The sequence below is a fragment of the Drosophila innubila genome (genome assembly GCF_004354385.1).
Source record: "Drosophila innubila isolate TH190305 chromosome 3L unlocalized genomic scaffold, UK_Dinn_1.0 0_D_3L, whole genome shotgun sequence".
Taxonomy (NCBI): Eukaryota; Metazoa; Arthropoda; class Insecta; order Diptera; family Drosophilidae; genus Drosophila; species Drosophila innubila.
In genome coordinates, this window is record NW_022995376.1 from 18,982,652 (window position 1) to 19,002,715 (window position 20,064).

Below are 20,064 nucleotides of genomic sequence, written 5' to 3' on the forward strand. Positions count from 1 at the left end.
TGAAAGAAGGAAAGAGTCACTGATAAGGACGCGGATGTGGATGCCACTGACATTGCCGTTGTCGAAGCTGCTTCAGCAAGCGCATAAATGTCATAAAATGCACACTGGGAAAGTAATGAATGTTGAGCATCTCGTGTTGGTTTAATTAATGCAATTAATTGCCAAGCGGGGAGAATTGAAATTTATCCATAAAATTAATGCGAGACACATGTGCACAGTTGTCGATAAGTTATCGAGATAGGGCTAAGAAATTAACCATGCCATCGGCAGATAAGATATTCCATAGATCAGGCTTTCTTAAAGTCAAACTATTATTCAAGTCTCAAGGAATGTTATCGAAATTAACTTCAAGTTTAATGAAAATGTATCTTCATTACTTTTATAGAATTTTCCCATTATCCAACTCAATCAAGCAAAAGTTTTGCATGCGAAAGTTTTGTATGATTTATTAAATTTTGAAATATTAGAGTACACTTTCTGCTTAAAGTTTTGTCGTGCTGGAAATTAAGAAATTTCCGAGAACTTGGCTGAAATAAAGTTGTAAATGCTGACCAGTTGCAACAGTTAAGGTAACGAGAACATGCCACAACAAACAAGGCAACAACTATGGGAATGGCCGGGGAAACTTGTAAGCCACTTTGAAAGTACATATCTAAGTACTTTCTTGGCCAGCTATCAGCTCCGAAGTTCATGTTGTTATTGTGGGCGTGTCCCAGACACTAATTGTAGCTTGTTACCTGCCCAAACAGGGGGTGGGGTGGGGCGGGGCAACAACTTCCGGTAATTAAGAAACAGCGACTGGCGCAGCAACGTGACATAAGCCGGAGCTTTGGCCAAGGACGAGACTGAGGTCAGGTGACGTAGGTCACAGTAAGGATACAGTGTAAGGATTGCAGTGCAGTCGCACTTGTTGATTTAATGTCCTGCGGTCAAAGTACAGGTGCTCGTAATTTCCACCTGCCGCAGCAATATATCATCTGGCTCAAATCCCACTTAATGGTGTTTTTTTTTTTGGTTTTTTCAATTAAAACTTGTAAATTTGAAATGTGCCGAAAGTTGGGTAAACACAGCAATGGAATTTTGCTGCTAGTCGCTGCTCAAATTAATAAACAGAATAAAATTTTAACTAGCCGGTCGAGCTGAGCTCGTCTGACCTAACCTGGCCAAAGCGTAACAATAGCTGCCAGTTGGAAATGGCCAATGAACCTTTTGCCTTCGCCCGTAGCTAGGCATTGTATGGCTAAGGTCAACATGAACCCGATGCAGCTGCTGCTCTCCATGTTGCATGTTGACGGGTCTGAGCACATTGAAATCTATTATGCATGGGGGAGGCACAGGCGAACAGGCAGATGATAGGGATGGAAAATGAGAGGAGAAGAAAGCAAACGTTGCAAGCGCATTATGCAAAACTTGTGCTGTAACTTTTTTTCGGGTAGTTTATGAACTCATAGAGTGTGTGTGTGTGCTCCATATGGAGGCACTTGAGTGCGAACTACTTAACTGGGTCGAGAAGGCTTCAGTCTCCACACTCGACGGACTTATTCCGGCTGCAACCGTGTGAAATGCAATCAATTTTTTTGTTTGCTGCACAATTGGGCAAAAGGCAACTCAGGTAGAAAGCAGGAGACGTGAACGAGAATAAAGCATGAAAGTAGTAGAGTAGGATATATATGTAGGGACAAAGGAAGTGAATCCAATGAGAACAAATTGAAACATGAATTGAGCACATAAACTCTGGGAATTGCTTTGAATGGCGATTTAATATCGAGGCCAATTTGATTGGCAATGCATTTGCCGTGATTCCAAATGGAGTCGTATCTAAAGGTTAATGTTTTGTCCAAGCACTCTCTCTCTCTCTCTCTCTCTCTCCTTCTCTTTCGCTCTCTCTCTCTCTCTCTCTCTCTGAGTGAGAGTATTATCCATTCAGTCAATAATCCTCAGAAAGCACTTTGGCTTTCATGGACTGCGCTACATATGCGTATATTTAATGTGAACATCTTCCGCCCTCCCCTCGACACAGCCTCCCCGTTGGGCCATCAAAGGCCAATGCCACGCGCCATCATCCTCTCTCTCTCTCTCTCTCTCTGTGTGTGTCAGACACACGCCTCGACTGACGTTCGATAAATAATTTATTAAACAAAGAGCATGCTCAATGATAACAATGACACTTTAAGCAGCAGCTTCCAGCCCAGGCGACAGTTAACTGACCTCCTCCCACTTCAGTGGGTCTACTTTATATTCCTTCTCCCTTCAGCCAGACATCCGCCACTCATTTCCTCACTTCCTTCCACACAAACAAACAAAAAAAAAATAACAGAAAACAACAATAACAATGCGTATAAATAAATGATAAGCCTCGCACATGCACAATGACATACCAAAGAGAGGAAAGGAATAGGAGATGAGCAGCGGTAGAAGAGGAGCTGAGCAGGAGAAACGTTCTGCACTCTGTACTCTAATGAAATTGTCAACCTGGTCAGCCAGGTCAATGCGAATTGCAATCGACTATCAACCTGACCGTTGACCAACACTCATCATCAGCATTATCATTGCCATTATTCCAATCATTATTATTATAGAGCTTGTCAATGTGGTTTTGGAAACGTGAGCATATCATAAACTGAATACTGTTGAATAGAAAATTTTATGAAGCTGGTCGATATTGAAATGACAGAAATGCTTAAGAAATATATGGTAAATTTGAAAAGGAAGAAGAATAAAATGATGAAGAATTGTTATCGAGTACGCAGGTTTTTTGCTCGTTAAAATTAAGCTAGGTTTCTAGATTATAAATAAATAATAAAATTAAAAATCTATTCAACTTCGATTTACTCATGCTTCTGCCACGTAAATTTGCAGCTCAATTAAATGCGCATAAGACCGTGCTAATGACATGGCCAAAAACAAATGCAGAACTTGGCTTATTTCGGCTACGTTAAGTCGGCAACATAATAAACTCACAAATATAGAAAGCGAGTGGAAGAGAGCAGACTGAGAAAGAGACTGGTTCTGGTGCGGCAAGTGTTGGCCGCCTCCGTTTCCGGTGCCTATCTTGTAAATCCCTGCACTAAATAACTGTCGCCTCAGTCCGCCACCTCTGTCTCTGTCTTGTCCACATTTTGTCTCTCTCTTCTCCGCTCTGTCGCCTCCTTTTTCGAGAATTTCGGCAGTCGAAAAAACAAAACTTTGTCAATTTCTCGTCGCTTATTAGGGGAGTCGGCAACTTGCAAAAGTTTTTGCATTTCGCAAGCTTGACAATCTTTATAAGGCAAAACAAAAACAGTCCAGCTGTATCCCAAAACGAGTATACTCGCACTCTCTACTCCAGCCCATTCCCCAGGAGTCCCTGGACGGAAACTGTTAGCCATATTTTACATAACTCTGTAGGCAATAAAAATTAATTTGCTGGCCATTTGGAAGTGCTTAATTTGTAAACGAGACCATTGGGGTCGTTTGTGCGTTTATGCCCCAAATTGTTGCCTTCAACATGTTGTGCTCTGCGCTCTGTTCTCTCGCTTAATCAGTTTCAATTGAAGCTGCAACAAATTTGCATTGCAAATGTTGCACAAACTTAAAATGGAAAAAATTCTTAAAATATTTCCAATAATTATCAAAATTTTTATGTTTTTTATTGCATTTTACTTGATATGCTTCTGAAGGGTATTCAAACTTCGTTGCGCTTGTTTTGTGGCTATTGCGCTCAGTTGTGTTCCCTGATTTTTATCGTTACTCAAAAACAACCACACTGGAGTGCAAACAGTCGACATTTCTGTGGCAAGAAACCAAATGGCGTTGAATGTTTGCAAATAAAACAAAATTTAACAATTGTTGTCGGTCGGTTGTCATGCTTGACCCGAGTTCAGTTTTATTGCAGTTGATTTTTGTTAACTATGTTGTTGGCACTACAAATTTATAGTTATTGTTTAAACTGCGAGGCAGAGTGGGAGAAATTGCTGAAATCTTTTGATTGCTCACAAGTATGAGCTTCCTCGACAACTGAAAGTACAATTTACCTCTAAAGTCTGATTAATAATTGTCCAAATACTGAACAGTCTCTGCTCTTGACTTTGACCTTTGTAACTGACTAACTGCGACTGTGAGTCGATTGAAGCATCCGCTCAGTGGATGTTGCTGATGATGGCGGTGACGGTGGCGGTGTGACAGTTTTGTGGGCGGGCACGGACAGGCCTTCCCTTCTCGTTGAGGGGCTATAAGAGCTCTTGATAAATGTCATGTAAAATGCGTCAACTGTACAGCCAGGGAACGACCTCGCCAGTCGGTCCGTCAGCTAGTCATTCAGTCAGTCAGCCAAGGGTGATTCTGGGGCTAAAGCTGCGACTGGGCCGTTCATTTGTGTGGGCAGGTCTGGCCTTTTCAAAGGGGGAGTGGAGACAACTGACGACTGTCTAAGCGAGGTCTGTCAGTGGGTGGCATTACGTAAATCTTGTCGCAGTGAAATGTCGCTCTCTGCATTTAATGCATACAAATTGGTCTGATTTGAACAAAAAAAATATGTACTCTGCCCCAAAACAGAAACGTTGAGCAAATTTGCCAAGACACAGCACAGATTAAACACACTCAGAGAACTCTGAGATCTCTGGAATCCCGGAGACAATCTGTGTGCTATCATATAATGCATATAATGCGACTAAACTGCTTGCGGTTGTGTGTTGAAGATGATACTCCCTTTATAACATGCATATTCCAGCTGTGAAGGGTGCTGCAGAGAGTCGTGTTGTAAATACCCTGCACTGAGCTTTCACACATACGACTCTCACGCATAGCAAGAGCTGAGCAGTAAAAGCTCTTTTTCCTATATATGTATGAGAGCTTTTCAAAGCTCACACACACATGTGCAGTTTGTCGATTGAAAGTTATGCGTGGATTTATAAATTATCACACATATTTGCTGACAGACTGACAGTGTCGACAGTGCCTGTCAAAGTCAGTTGCAACAACAATTTTGGGGGCATCGCAGCCGCATACAGGGTGCTCATAAGTGGCAATCTGCAGACTCTCCACGCATTTATTACACGTACGCAAGCGAATACGAATTCGAGTAAAATTTATATATTTTTCGAGCACTTTTTCACCCTGCCACAGGCATTCCTCCTCTCCTCCTTTCCTCCTCCCCTCGTCTCTCCACGCCAGCCTCTGAATTGTGTCAGCGAGTGTTTGGTCGGGGTCGTCTCGACAATCTGCGATGGGCAGAGCTCTCAGGCAGCTCGATGTCAGGGAACGCAACCCGACCACTTGCCACAGCCGACGCGTTATTTGTCTTTCAACACGGTGCATCATGAACACGCTTGCAACATGGGGCTTGCTGCATTGGTAGCATCGTCATATTTTATTCAAGGCAAGTGCCATCTGCACATGAACCCTGACGTTGCAGCCGCACTCAGTCAGTCATCATCCACATCCACATCCACATCCACTTGGCCAGTCTGCTTGAACTCTGACTCTGATTCAGACTCCGCCTTGAAGTTTGACTCGAGACCCGAGATTCTTTATTTCCCAGCATTTTTGCATGAATTTGTTATGAATTTGTCACTGCTCAGTGTCCGTTCTTTTGCTTATCGCTGTTAAATGGAACATTTAATCATAATGCTGCCGGAGCAACATTTTCCCAGTCAATAAACTTGTTAAAAATAGACGCCGGCGTGTTGAACTTTGACACGCAAGCAAACAAACAAATTAACAGCACCCGTTGCACTTTGAAATCTGTTTCAATGTTATAACAACACACACAGACACACATCTGAAGAGAACAGACGTACAACTTTTAGTCTAAACAAATTTAAATCATTCGGAAAAGTCAGGAAGGGGGAACAGGAACCGGGAGCTGTCAGTCAAGGCATCAGGGAAAAAGGGCAGTGAAAACCTGTGAAAAGTTTTGTGAACAGCCGCCTGATGGAGTTGAATGTTTTCCCCCTTTATTTGATTCTTTTTTGTTGATCCGCTTGTTGCCACATAATTAAATCTCAATTCAAACAAAATGCTAAACATTTCAAACTATTTTATGGCTGTCTGATGAATTAACACTGCTCAACAAAATGTAGAAAAATGTTAAAGAACAACAGCAGATAGAAAGTGTGAGAGGTTATCTATTAATAGCTAGTAAATAGTAATTAAGTAAACAAAAAGTATTTTTAATATTAATAGTTCTTTCTTTTTTCTTTTAATTGCAGGTAAGCAAACAGTTTGAGAGTCACTGCAAGTGAGTACAGTTGTGGAGGCACTGAGTGAGATAATAGTTGACTTGCGAGGCACGCAGTTAGCAAGGTGGCGAATAAGTGCAAGTGCGGTGGTTGTCGCTGCCCCAATGCCCCAACTAGTGGCAGCAACAACAACAGCGAGAGAAAACAAACCAGAATCTCAGCAATTGCAAGCAACAGTCAGACAGAAGGACAGACAATGTATAGAGACAGAGAGACGAAGAGAGAGAGATGCAGACTGGCTGACAGCAAATGGAGAGCAACAATTGTTGCAGACACATTGACGACACAGACAACGACAACGAGACAACGACAACGACACTGACAACGAGCAGAGAAGCAGCTAAAGTTGAAGCTAAATCAGTAGCTAGTGTGGGGCATGGGGCATGCGGCATGTGGCATGTGGCGTGGGGCACATGGCACAGTGCCTAGTTTGTTGGCTCGTCTGACGCTGACAGATGCGATTGCTGCACGACTGATGGACTAAGGCACGATTGCACGCACATTTTGCTCTGTGCAACATTGGAAATTGATAATGAGCCGCAGCTTCAGCCCAAGGCGCCGACTGAATGGGCCAGCTCCATTGGCAGCGCCTTATTTGGGAACGATGCTTGATAAAGGCCAGCATGGCAAGCAATATAAATGAATGAATGAATGAATGGCCTGGGAGTTGCATGAATGGGCAACACTGTCAGACTGACTGCCAGACTGCCAGATTGCCAGTCTGACTAAATGAGCAGCTGACTGCGTTTGAAAGGCAATCAAGCGAACGATAAGATAAGTGAAGCCCTGTTGGCAAAAGCCAGAACCAGAAACTGAACAGAAACAGAAGCTCAACCAAAACCCCCTGATTGCCAACCCTCCAGCTGAAAGTTTTAATTATGATTGACATGCGGTCGACGGCGACGTCGACAGCAACTGCGACAGCGGCTGCTGCCTCCCACAACTGGCATCGATTTCGACACGACTTAATTTTTTGAAGAGGGTTGCTGATTGCTGCTGCCGCTGCCAGCGTGCGGTGTTGAAACTCATCAGTCAAACGGCAGGCATGAGACAATTGCAACACAATTTCAGTTGCGGCCACAAGCTACCCCACAAAAAAAAAAAGCTAGCGACCACCCCTGATCGAAGGGATGAACCATGCCACACTTCCCTTCACTCTCATAACAGTTTGCGAAAGCAGCGACGAAAATATTAAATTATAGTCGCATTAACTGCGAACACGCAACATGGCAACATCGACAAAGTCATTTTTGTTGCGTGTCTGCATAAATCTGGCACGCAACAACTACAACAACAACAACAATACAACAACGATAACAACATGAACTATGCAACAACATAAGTATCATAGTACTATATCATCTTAGGGTGAGTTCTGTGTGGTCCTAATCATTTGAGTTGTGAATACCAAAGACACCCTGTATTTGATTAGGCTGATCAAGAAAAAGGGAGATTTATACATAATTGGATCATGAAAATTGCACGAATTTAAGCTGAAAATACGAAAATTAATTTAATTTTCTTTGGTAATATTTGGCGAATAACATTAGAAATTATATTAAGAAATGCAAGAAACATATAGTAAGAAAATACTTTGAAGGGGGATTAATTTGATAAGAAAAAAGCAATTTCTGCCGAAAATATGAAAATTAATTGCAAGTTTGAATTTTTGGAATGTGATTTAGCGATTGAGAAATAAAATAAAAATAGTATTAGAAGTACTCTATTTTAAGTTGAGTGAAATATTAGAAGGATGACTGTAGTTTGTGCCAAAAATATGAAAGAAAATTGAACATTTTCGAACATGTTTGATTAAAGAAAAAACCAAGCTTGTGATAATTTATGAGATAGCAACGAGATTAGGACCATCAAAGCAAAATATTTTGGCAGAAATTTATGCTGTAATTTAAATTTATGATCAAGAAAGGAAAATGAAAAGAACTTTGGAAATTGGTTTTATAGATAAATATGCAGTTCGATTGTATATTTTAATATTATTTTATTTTTTGCATATAAAATTATAAAATAAATTAAGACAATAGATGCCAATCCAAAAATTACATGTTATATAAAGTTTTCTGTATATAAACATGGCTTACATAACAGCGATTTGTTGTTGTTGTTGTTGCCTTTCAACCCCTTTGGCTGTTACCAATGCGCCAGTGGGCTTTTCGCTGGCATTTTCACATTTTGGCTTATTTGAATATTAAAGATTATGTTTATACTATATACAAGGGTATCTGTGTGTATGTGGTCCTTTTGTGTGTTGTCAGCATGTGAATAGCATGGCCATAAGGGGAAGTAAACAATTTTCTTTGCGACAGTCCCCAAAAAGTGGAAGATACGCATACACCGTAAGAAAACTATCAACTGCACAAGTTTCATATCCTCAATTAAACTTGCTCATCAGGCAAACTTCCGTTCCATTTAAGCTGCTAAACGCGCGACGCATTCATCTTAATTAGCCGAGGCAGGTGCGTCTCTTTCAGTTCCCAGTTCCCCAGTGCTCTGCTCTCGTCTGGCCTTTAGCTATGAAAATGTGGCACAGTGTATGAGGAGGGGAGAAAGAGGAAAGGGACAGCAGGCAGCCAAAAAGTTTGCTATCGCATGCAAAAAAAGGATTCGTGTGCGAAGTCCTCAACCGAAAACAACATGGGCTGGAGCTGGAATCGGAACTTGGTAGTCGGGGATCGGGAGTCGGGGATCGGGAGCTGGGGCAGGTCACACAACAATGACGACGCCACTATGAATGATTGCCGCGGCGCGCTTTGTTCATGTACATATCAAATGTCAGGTGGGGCGTATATATAGTAAAAAGGGCCAGACAGGCAGCGAGCTCTCGTCCATTTGTTGCCGTCGCAGCGGAAGCGAGGCAAAGCGGAAGCGCTCATACGCCATGTTGGCCGGCGGCGTCGGCGTCGGACTGAAAATTGAATAAGCGTAAGTTTCGCGTGCCAAAAATGTTGTTCTTGTGACTGTAGATGCCGTTGTTGTTGTTGTTGTTGTTGTTGGCTGTGGGTTGTTGGTTGTTGGTTGTTGGCTGCCCATTGCTGGCGCTCCCTTTGCTTTATTCATTACCAAAGCCGCCACAACGAAATTACTTGAGGCGGCAGCAACGTCGTCTTCGACTTGGCGACTTTGTAGATACTTGGCAGGCGATAAAAAGGTCGAAGCTAGTAAAAGCAACAACAACAGCTTTAATACCAGGCAGGCTGTACAACTCAATAAGCCAAGTTAACAGTCTATTGAGTCGCGCATAATAACCCCCCTGAAATAGTTGTTGTCGTTGTTGTTGTCGTTATGTTGTTGCCGTTTGCGGAACTGACAGTTACCTAATGGCAAACATACACAGATAAACCATTAACTATGGGCCCACAAAATACAAAAAAAAAAACAAAAATGGCAAGCGAACTTAAATTCTTTTGGCTGTGGCACGAAGCACGAGACTCGGAGTCTCTCTCGGAGGAAGAGCGAGAAATGCCACAAAATCGATCGATAATTCGTGCTAAAAGATAAATTACCGTTATGCAGTCGCGACGACTTTGGCCACTTTTTTTTTTCTCTCTCTCTCTGTTATTTCGGTGGGGTCTCTGGCTGATAATATCATTCCAGTTGCTGTAGAGTTGCCCGCAGTTGGCTAATAGCTGCGCTGATTCCATTAATTTGCCAAATGACAGCCAAGCGAGAAGGAGGATACACAGCAGGACGATGGGAGGAAGGAGAACAGAAGATAGCGACGATAGCTAAGTGTGACCCGGCATAAACTGGGCTAAGAAGTGGGATTGGTAGCTGGGATGCTGCCTTTAGCCAGACTTTGGCTTGCGCCACTTTTGACACTAATTAATTAAGTTTCAGTTTGGTTTTTCTTTTGTACATGCTTTGTATTTTATTCTGTGATTTATCACAAGCAAATCACGAAAATTGCAGCTGGAATACTTTTATTTAAATAAATATTTATATTCTAGCCATTATTTATAGAGCAGATATGGACAAAGGAATCAATCGGAATTTATTTACTCTTAAATATGCTCGACTTTTGCCCTTTCCAACTCTACATTCCTTAACTTTTGCACTTATGCTTTATTGCAACTACAAATATATATGTGTATTTCTAAACACAATACATAAATTTGTGGCAAGATATCACGCACAACAGCACATCAAATATATCAAGTGGCGGCATAACATAAATCCCCAGAGGCGAAGAGAGAGAAGTCGCCCCCAGACAATAATAACAACAACAAAAACAAGTCAACAGCCCATCAAATAAACTTGTGCCACACCGACAGCGTATGCAAAGTGTGGAAAGTTGGAAGTGGCAAGGGGACATTGCACAAATAATCAAACCTGTAAAATATCGATTACAAGTGTCACAATAAAAGCAGCCAGAGGCTAGGCCAGCAACTGACAGACAAAACGACAGGCGGGCAGACAGCTGAAAGATATTGCCACTATAAATAAATATTAATTAAAGCCATGAAAGCGCCATGGTATCAATGAATGGGGTTGCATGCCGCGACAACGCATAAATCTAAAAGAAAATGCAGCACAAAATGCCACAATTTTGATTTTTTGTGTTTTTCTTTCATAATTATACCCTGGTTTTTTGTTTACTATGAGAATTATTTTTTCTTTTCTTATTTTGGCTGTGGTTTTTGGCTCTGATTTATTAAGCAAATATTTGGCCAATAAAATTGATAAAATACATTTCGAAATAAAAGCATCTTTTGGTAACAAATGCTATGCCAAATAAATAGATGAAAAAAAGATCTTTTTAAATATTTGGCTTTCGAGCGTTTCGAAAAGCAGCTAAAAACAAGTCACGCGTAGATCATTTAAAATGCTTAATTTATGCGCGTCTACAAAATTTTGGCAGCTACACTTTTACAGCAATATTTGTATGTGAAAAAAATAAGCTAGCAAAAAGAATTCAAATGGCCCGAACCGTCTTTTTTTTATGTATTTTGACGCGTCGCTAAATTTAGCTAGCAAATATTTGCGGGCCAAAACAAACCCGACAATTTGATGCCCGACTTATGCAATGCATCCGGGAATGATACAAGAGTACGAGTATTTTTGGGGCCCGAGCAATTTAATTGCCCCTACCCTCCCTACCACATCACACCTTATGAATACCCCAATACGAACTGAAAGACCGAAATATACGGTCGCAAAAGTGTCAAAGACCCCATGACCGAGTGTACCAGAGACCCACCCGATGCGAGGAGGAAACAAAAATGTCACCGACACCCCATGAAAATCGTATAAAAAGCGCAACTGTCAACTTGGCAACTGGTTGCAAAAATTGTCGCGCTCTGCGCCTCATTGCGTCCTCGGGCATTCAATGAGTGTTAAATAAGAGAGGAGACGATATCATATGATGGGGTATATCAGATTCATAGATAACAATACAATACTTAAAGAGAAATCTCCATATGATATCCATTAATCGTCAACTATTTTAATTGGTCATATAATACCTTGCAAAAGTGGCACAGCTCATTGCAGGGTATGCAATAAAAACAAATTGTTATATGATCTTTATTTTATATTATTTTTAGGTATTTAAAAACTTTAATTAGCTTTACAGGGTATCAGCAATACAATACTTGCTATGGAAATAATATATGATAATTTTTTTGAAAAAATATATACATGGCCTGTCATCATTTTTCATATTGCAGGGTATCCCTGGCATAAAATCATCTGCAAAACAATTTTATTCATTAGAGAAAATGAAAAAGGCCGAAGCCACAGAAAGTTTGGCAAACCAAATAAAGAGACAGTTGGTCGTCTAGTTGCCAAATTAGCACGGCGGCAGCAGACTTTCAGCGTAGACTGTAGTCGCAGCCAACTAGTGAGATGAGTCACAATTGCAATTGCAAAAGCATTTTTAATTTTAATTTTAATTTTTGCGCATTTGGCTGCGAAAATCGCTTTCCGATCTATACAAAACCTATTTTTCGCATTTTATCTTTTGAATTTTCAGTTCATTTAAAAGCATATGCAGTTGAGTTTTTCAATGAAAATAGAAAAACCCCTCATTGGCTTTTGTGTCATGTGTTTTGCTTGCAACGGCCATCGAGACACGTGCTGTTTAGAGAAGCATTATAATCACTATTCGAAATGCTCGACGTGTTTCAACAAAGTATCTTACATGAAAACTGACAATTGACGGCGTTAATTGTTAAACAAAACACGCAACTAACAAAGAGCCAAAGATAAATAGATACGAGCACTGAAATGCTTATTAGTACACGTTTAACTTACGACTCGAGTACTCGGTAAAATCGCGGGCAAGTGCAAAAAAAAAAACAGGCAATTGAAAAGTTGCCTCAAATCAATTACATAAACAATTTGCAAAGTAAAGAAAATGATTGAAAGAACAATGTATGCGCTGGTCTGAAGATTAAAGTCTAAACTTTAGTTTAATCTACTAAAAGTAAGCCAATTTATTTATCGAATAAGTTTTGTTTATGTGCAGGAATACTCGTGCGTATACTTGATATTTGATGTAGCTTACCAGCAAGTTCATTTTTCATATTCTTGTTTATTTGCAAAGCTGATAAGCTTGTATTTGTTTAGACGAACTGTCATAATATTATACATAGCGAGGTTCTACTGTAATGGCAGCCGTTTAGCGCTGCAGACAGTTCGACGACAACAGCAATGCCAACTATGTCAGCAGCAGCAACAGCAGCAACAATATTGGCAACAAATGCAACCAAAGCCAGTTTATTGCCATTGTGTCGCCTGACAAGGCTAACCAACTGACAAATCCCACCCCTCGCTGCCCCTGCCCCATTCTGATGCTGTTGCTGCTCCTTTGGGGCCGGGGGTTGTCGCTGTGGCTGCTGATGTTGCTGCTGTTGCTGCTGATGCAGTGACATCATCCCCAGGCAAGCAATTAAAACTAATGTATTTGCCAGATTTGTTGGATGCCATTTTCCAACATATTGCCAACTCATTGCTTCAGCATTTCAAATGACCCAAAAATGACTTAACACTTGTGGTTGTTGCAGTTGTTGTATTAGTTGTTGTTGTTGCTGTTGCTGCTGCTGTTTGTCATGTGATTGATGCAACTTTATGACATTCGCGTGGGCGTATTTGAAATGTGCTCGTAATTGTTTTTAAATAGCCAACTGTATGCAACTGCAATAGAAATTTCTGACTCATTTCATTAGGTTTTTTTATTATCAATATTTGTTTATATAATAAACGCGCTGGCAACAGCTGAATAAAGTTTCCCGTTTCCCTTCCCCTTTCGCGGAGGGGGAAGTGATCAACGTTTATGCGGTTAGCACTTAATTAATGCACATTTAACCGGCGGCCAATTGAAGTTTTGGCTAATTACAAGCCCATTGGCCCGAGGGCGTCAATTGGGAAAATTCAAGAGGCTGCTCCAAAGTTGAAGTGGAACTCGCTCTCGCTCTCGCTCTCGGACTTCGACTTCTACTTCGACTGGGCTTTAATTTAAATAAACGGCGCAAACAAACACGCAAACTCAACTCTCAACTGGGTTCAAGCTAACTCATTTACCTAACTGGCAAACAGCCTCAAGACAGAGGCGACTTCTCGATAGAGAGCGGCCCCTTTGACACCAAGTTGTTGGTGTCGTTGTTGCCATTGTTGTTGTTGTGTCTGTTGTTGTTGTTATCGTTGGGTGCCTGTCATTTTGCATTCAACTCAAAACGTTGTAAAATGTATATCATTATCACTTTATTATAATTATTTACATGCCTTCGCCTCAGTTTTCCTTCACTTTTTACATATTTCTGTTCACGTTTTTCTTTTTACCTTTTTTTCCCCCTTTTCTTCTACTGTGTTTTGTTTTATGCCTTATCAGCGGCTTTGCTTCTCGTTTTCAGTTTTTTTTTTTTTGTAAGCAACATTTGCTGAAATGCCATAAATTTGTTAATTTATTGTTAATGTTCTTTTAAGTTAATTACGCAAAAAAGAAAAAGCCTTTTAAGCCGCAAGCACAAATTACCAACGTTCATGAGTTCAACATTTTGAGTACTTTGTTGAGAGGGTTTCTTATGTTCTTTATGTAGCTAAACACATGTAAAACAACAACAATAGTTACAAAAAATTTCATAAACCTGAGCATAGTAAAAAATAAGCAGGAGAACATGATAAGTTCAACTCAAGAATTACTTAAGATTGATTGAATTAGTACCTTTATTTAAGTTTATTACAATCATAAAAATTATATAAATATTTTATGCGAATTAAGAGAGCTCTAAATAGATAGCTAGATTGATGATAAGGGTAACGAATAATTCTGGATATGCCTAAAATGCTCTTAAGTTTTGATGATTATATATAAAAATGAAAGATTTCAAGTAGTTGGTTTTTTTTCTATTTTTATATAAAGTTTTATATATATATTGGAATATAAAATCTTCTATTTGCACAACACAAATAATATAAGTATATATAATCTACGCCTTAATAAACTTCCTTACGAAAAGTTTTCATATATTCCCGTTTAGAGTTAAATCATGCCCTCAAGTTAATTTTGTTTGATCTCTGCTCTTTCTGCAGCCACGCACTTTTTACAACAAAATATCTGAAATTCGATATTAATGAAGCTTCATTTAACTAATTATAGTTATAGTTAAGTGCCCCAATGGCAATTTACCGAGTATGACGAGTTATTATTAAACAATTAATGGATTTAAATTAATTTATTTTAATGGCTTTTGCCCTGTCACATTAAGCAGACGACAACGCATCAACCGCAAGCAATTTAACAAACTGTTTGGAAAATTATCTTGCAAAGGCTACCAGATAGCTGTAGGAATAACGAGTATAAAAATAATATAAAATAAGTAATAATAATAATATGTGCAACTTGATATGTGACACATGGCGGGGTTTTTTGTTGTTTCGGGGGCATTGCTGACAATTTCGTGAGAATTTATTGGACAGATCAATGACAAAAAAGGCAAATGCAATTGCCGCAAATGCATTTGGCATTAACAATTTCAATTCATTTCGATTTCGGTTTCTTTTTCTTTGACAATCACTGCAAATCCAAAATCTCCAACGCAAATAACCAATGTGCCAATGTTTTTACAAGCTTGTCTCGCTGTTGCTTTGGTTGTTGTTGTTGTTGTTGTTTTATTGGCTAATTCTGACAATTGTCCAACCATGAAAACGACTTGGACTGCCCAAAAATGGTCAGCAGTCCAAATGGCAAATGCGTCATGAATACGCCAGGTTATAAATTATAGAAATCTGGCCAATGAAATTTGGCATGAAATTGAAAACAGTATTCAATTTGAATTTCTAGTTGACTTAAAAACAGATACTATTTATACGTAATATCTTCACTTTTAGTACCAAAGTGTCGCCCTTATTGTCATTGTAGGTCTTGTGTTCAAGTTCTCTTGTGACTTGTCATCGTTGTCATACTCAGCATGCCTGACAATGACAACAGCGACTATAACAATAACAGTAACAATAAGCACTAACAACAAATACAACTACAACTACAACAGCAGCTAATCAACAAGAACTCAACAAACCAACAACTTCATTTGGCAAGGCTCTCTGTGACATGGCTCATATTACACGCACCTCGAGTGTGTGTGTGTGTGCCCCCTCCCCCTTCCCCTTCCCCGTCCCCTGCTCTGTACAGCTCGTCCGTGTCGAACTCATGCACAATTAGTCACTTGCAAGTCAATTAAGTTCCCAGCGTCAAACCACCACAACAAACGCTGCCAGTTTCAGACCGAGTTCCATTCCCAGTTGAGATCCTAACCCAGACAGGCACGTATGGAGGGCTAGTAAAGGCACGAGGATGGGCATGGGCATGGAAATGGAAATGGGGATACCTGTGACCAGGTCTGGGACACGACCACATGACTGGGACTCTGGCGCTTATTTGCAGTAAAAAGCAATGACAACGTTGGCGACAGCGACGCGAGAAAAGTAAAGAGAAAGAAAGAGAGACAGCAACGATGAAGGCGAGGAAAAGTAAAACAAAACCATATTATTAACGCCTCATTAAACTTTTAACGATTTTAAATTACAGGCTGCGAACGGGACCAGCTAATGAATACAAATTAGCCGCAAAAGGTGCGCACTTCTGACGCTAACTTTGACAACAACAACAACAGAGACACAACAACAAGATACACAAGAAACATTAGATAAACGTGTCTTGCAACAATTGAAATTGTAGGCCTATGACAACAACAATAAATTGTATGGAATTTCATGTCCACTTCATGTCTATTTTCATGCCCAATTTGCATTGTTTGCAAATGACTTTTCAATGTTCCAATGTTTGACACTTGATGTAACTAATTGTCATTAATTGTTAAAGAGTTGTCTCTTCGCCTGGGCGTGTTTTATTATTAATCAACAATTTCACAATTGCTGATACTTTTGATAGTTGACAGCTGTCAGTTGGTTTGCCAATGTTTAATTGTAAACACTTGTAATATGTAAATGAGCCCCACACGAATCACACAACACAACACTACACAACACAGCACGATACGATACAGTGGGGTCAGGGCTTGTGTTTACTGGATTTCGTAGCGATATATCACGACTTAAGGCCCAAAGCTAATGCTCCCAAAATAGAGTGCCGATCGACTAATGCATATTCAAAGTATTCTGTCACAATTCCTGTTTTCTTTCGTCTTTTTGCGAATTTAAATTGCTAAATAAGTGCGATATTTCTTGCTCAGCATGAGTATTTATAGGCCTATCTAGTATTTTACATTTTTATACCGAAACATAGATACAAGCATATACATACACATATATATTTATACATATTTAAATATATGCTTGATTTTCTGTGTATTTTTTTTTTGTATTGTCATTAAAGTCTGCGCTCGCTTGGCAAATTAAATGTATAATTAAGAAATTAACTGCTTCCGTTGATGTTTATTGTGTGCCAACATTTAATATATTTTATATTCAACAAAATTAAGTAAATAAAAAGAGCCAAAAAAAAACGACCACAATTCAACAAACAATGGCCTCCTCTTCAAACTGTGGACAGAATTAGACGCATATGAATCTACAAAATTTTTGAGGTACACTCATATTGTCGATAACCTGTGAGATCTTACAGTTTCTAAGTTGATACTTGTCTGAAATATTTATTTATGATTATTTAAGTCATAAAATATGATTGGCGCATAAATTATGAATATCTGTTAAGACTTTTTAAATTTTGATTTCTATTTATATTTATATATTTTGGATAATTTTCCGAAACAGCTTCGCATTCTTTTTATGATCCATATATCATTCATGATTTACTTGTCTTACTTAAATAAATTAATATTGTTTAGTAAGTTACACAAAGTTCGTTGGTTTATTTAAATAAATATTTCTTATTCGATCTACGATTTTTACTTAATTTATTAATTTATAATATTCGCACTTTCGTTTGTTTATCAATATGCCCAGATTTTTAGCAGTTTCCTTAATAATTTGAAAAAAAAAGAATAATTAGAATTCGTTCCTTGCACGCTCTAAAGAATTTTTGGGTAACTTTTGGTTTGTTTCAGATTCGGTTGTTGTTGTCGTTGTTGCTGTTGTTGTTGTCGCTGCTGCTCTCTGCTTTTCGCCTCGATTTAATATCAAAGCGAGCCGACAGCAGCACAAAAGATACATGAACAGCCACGCCCCCCTCTGGGTGCACGTCCTACGCGGTCTTCCACTTTGTTAGTTTTTGGCAAGCAACCAAAAGCAACAAAAATATAATAAAACAAAAACAACAAAAACAACAACAACAACAACAATAACAAATCGGAGGCAAAACTCAAGTAAACTTTGTGCCGGCCTCTGGTAGCATTCTTTTATTTTATTTTATATGTTGTTTTTTGTGTTGTTATTACAATTTATTTAAGGTCTTCTGTTTTGGTGCAAGAAGCAAATTTGAAATGCAGAAAACAGAAACAAGAAACAAGAAAACACAAAACGGAATGGCAAAACCAGAGCGAAGGCTACAAATTAAAAATCGAGACGAAAACACAATAGAAATTGTCAAAAAGCGACCAAATTTATGCAAGACTCGCGCGATAACCCATCTGAGAATTGTCTGAAAGGGTAGCCAAGATTCCTCCCTCTACCAATGCGGGAGGGTTGAGGGGGAAGTGGCACAAAATGGTAAACTGGTAATCTGGCCAACGGTCAGCCTTGTGTGGGCGAGTGTGAGAGTTGCCATTAAAAAAATAATACTACTACTACAATCATTTGAGCTGGTTTATTGTTTTATTTTTTATGGGCCGACTGAAGATGCGAGAACAGGTTGAGTTTCGTTTGTTAAGTTGCTTGTTTCGAAAATAGATTTCATTTTTATTAAAATTATGACATTCATCTTAATTTGCGCTATCGCATAAATTAATTTATTCATTTATATTTATCTTTTCTCTATTTCTTTGCAGGTGTGTATCCGTTGTTTATCTGTGAACAGGTTTCCTGGCCAACATCCAGCATTTATGGATAGATATTTATGCAAGTATGAATAGCATTTGTTACTCATCCGTGAATAAGTGCTGCCAAATTTTCTGCTGACTTGGCAACTCATTAAATGGAGAAAACTGAAGTTGAAAGCACTCAACATATTCCTGCTTTTATTATGCTCTATTGTTATGCTCTAGATGAAAAGGATGTATAGAAAACTTTTCCAACACATTTTATTCCAATTGGTACTTTGTATTATAACATAATTATAATTTCAACACGAATTAATTATCTCCTTTTGACTGGAAGGGCATCTAAGTATCGTCACGCTTCGTTTTGCAATGCAATTCATCTCGAAAAGTGATTTTCATATGACGGTTGCCACAATTGCAACATGCCTCATTGCAGCTGCCACATGAAGAATTCGTTGCTTCTATTTGTTGTAGTCATGATTTAATTAAAATGCAAGTGTATCATTAAATTGAAGCAACGTCAAGACCCTTGCTGCTGTATGAGTACCCGTCTAAGTGAGCAAGTGAGTGTCTGTTCATATCCATATCCGTGTCCACACTCATGTCCATGTCCATGTCGATGTCCATGTGTGTGTGCCTCATGTTTGTGCTGTCATTAATCTTTCGTCAGCTCTTCTCTTCTCTTCTTTTCACTCATTGCTTCTCTCTTTAACAACTGTGAAAATCGTAGGCGCGCATTTTCAATGCCAATGCATTGTTTTTGTTGTTGCTGTTGATTTTGTCTAATGATCGCGTGCAGTTTTTCACATGTTTTCCATAATGGGTCTAGGCGTCATATATCATAATTGTGCCAAACTATAAACAGATACAAACGAGAACTCGTATATCTACGACTTGCTTATATCCCCCAACTTGGACTTGGACTTGGACTATGACTGTGGCTTTAGCTTTAGCTTTGGCCAGATGCAGATTTAAGCCGGTTGATTAATGTGCTCAATGTGCACAGTTGTCAGTTTAATAAATGTGCGTTGTTTTCTCTTAATCACAGCAATATCCATAATATATATTTCCACTCAACTTACTCATTGTCTAATGTGACAATGCTTCTCACAAATTGATGATGTATAAGCTGAAATTCAGATGAATATCTGATAAGATTTATGAAGTAACTTTACACTATGTTCTATTAGATAACGTTAGAGGAAATTCTTGAACCAAATGTGTTAAAGCATACCACTTTTTAGCCACCCACAAGGGTTGTGGCTCAGTGACAGTTCACGGAGTGTGGCAATTGAATTTTAACATATTCATAAGCAAATTACCCGTACCATAATAATAAAATGCAAGAATAAAAAACTGTAACAGAAGTGTTGAGATTGCACTAATTACATGTCAGTCGACCCACACACCCCGTCACACACACATACACACACACA

The 20,064-nt window shown here is 39.2% G+C and overlaps 1 protein-coding gene and 1 long non-coding RNA gene across 4 annotated transcripts in view; both read left to right on the plus strand.

The window, feature by feature from the left end:
- The window catches only part of LOC117788785 (division abnormally delayed protein), a 64,954-nt gene that overhangs the window by 16,922 nt on the left and 27,968 nt on the right, over nt 1–20,064 (plus strand). The gene's annotated exons all lie outside the window — the stretch shown is intronic.
- Nucleotides 15,580–16,333, plus strand: LOC117788788. Its single transcript, XR_004617795.1, has 2 exons — nt 15,580–16,202; nt 16,261–16,333. It is a non-coding gene; the product is annotated as an uncharacterized LOC117788788 (long non-coding RNA).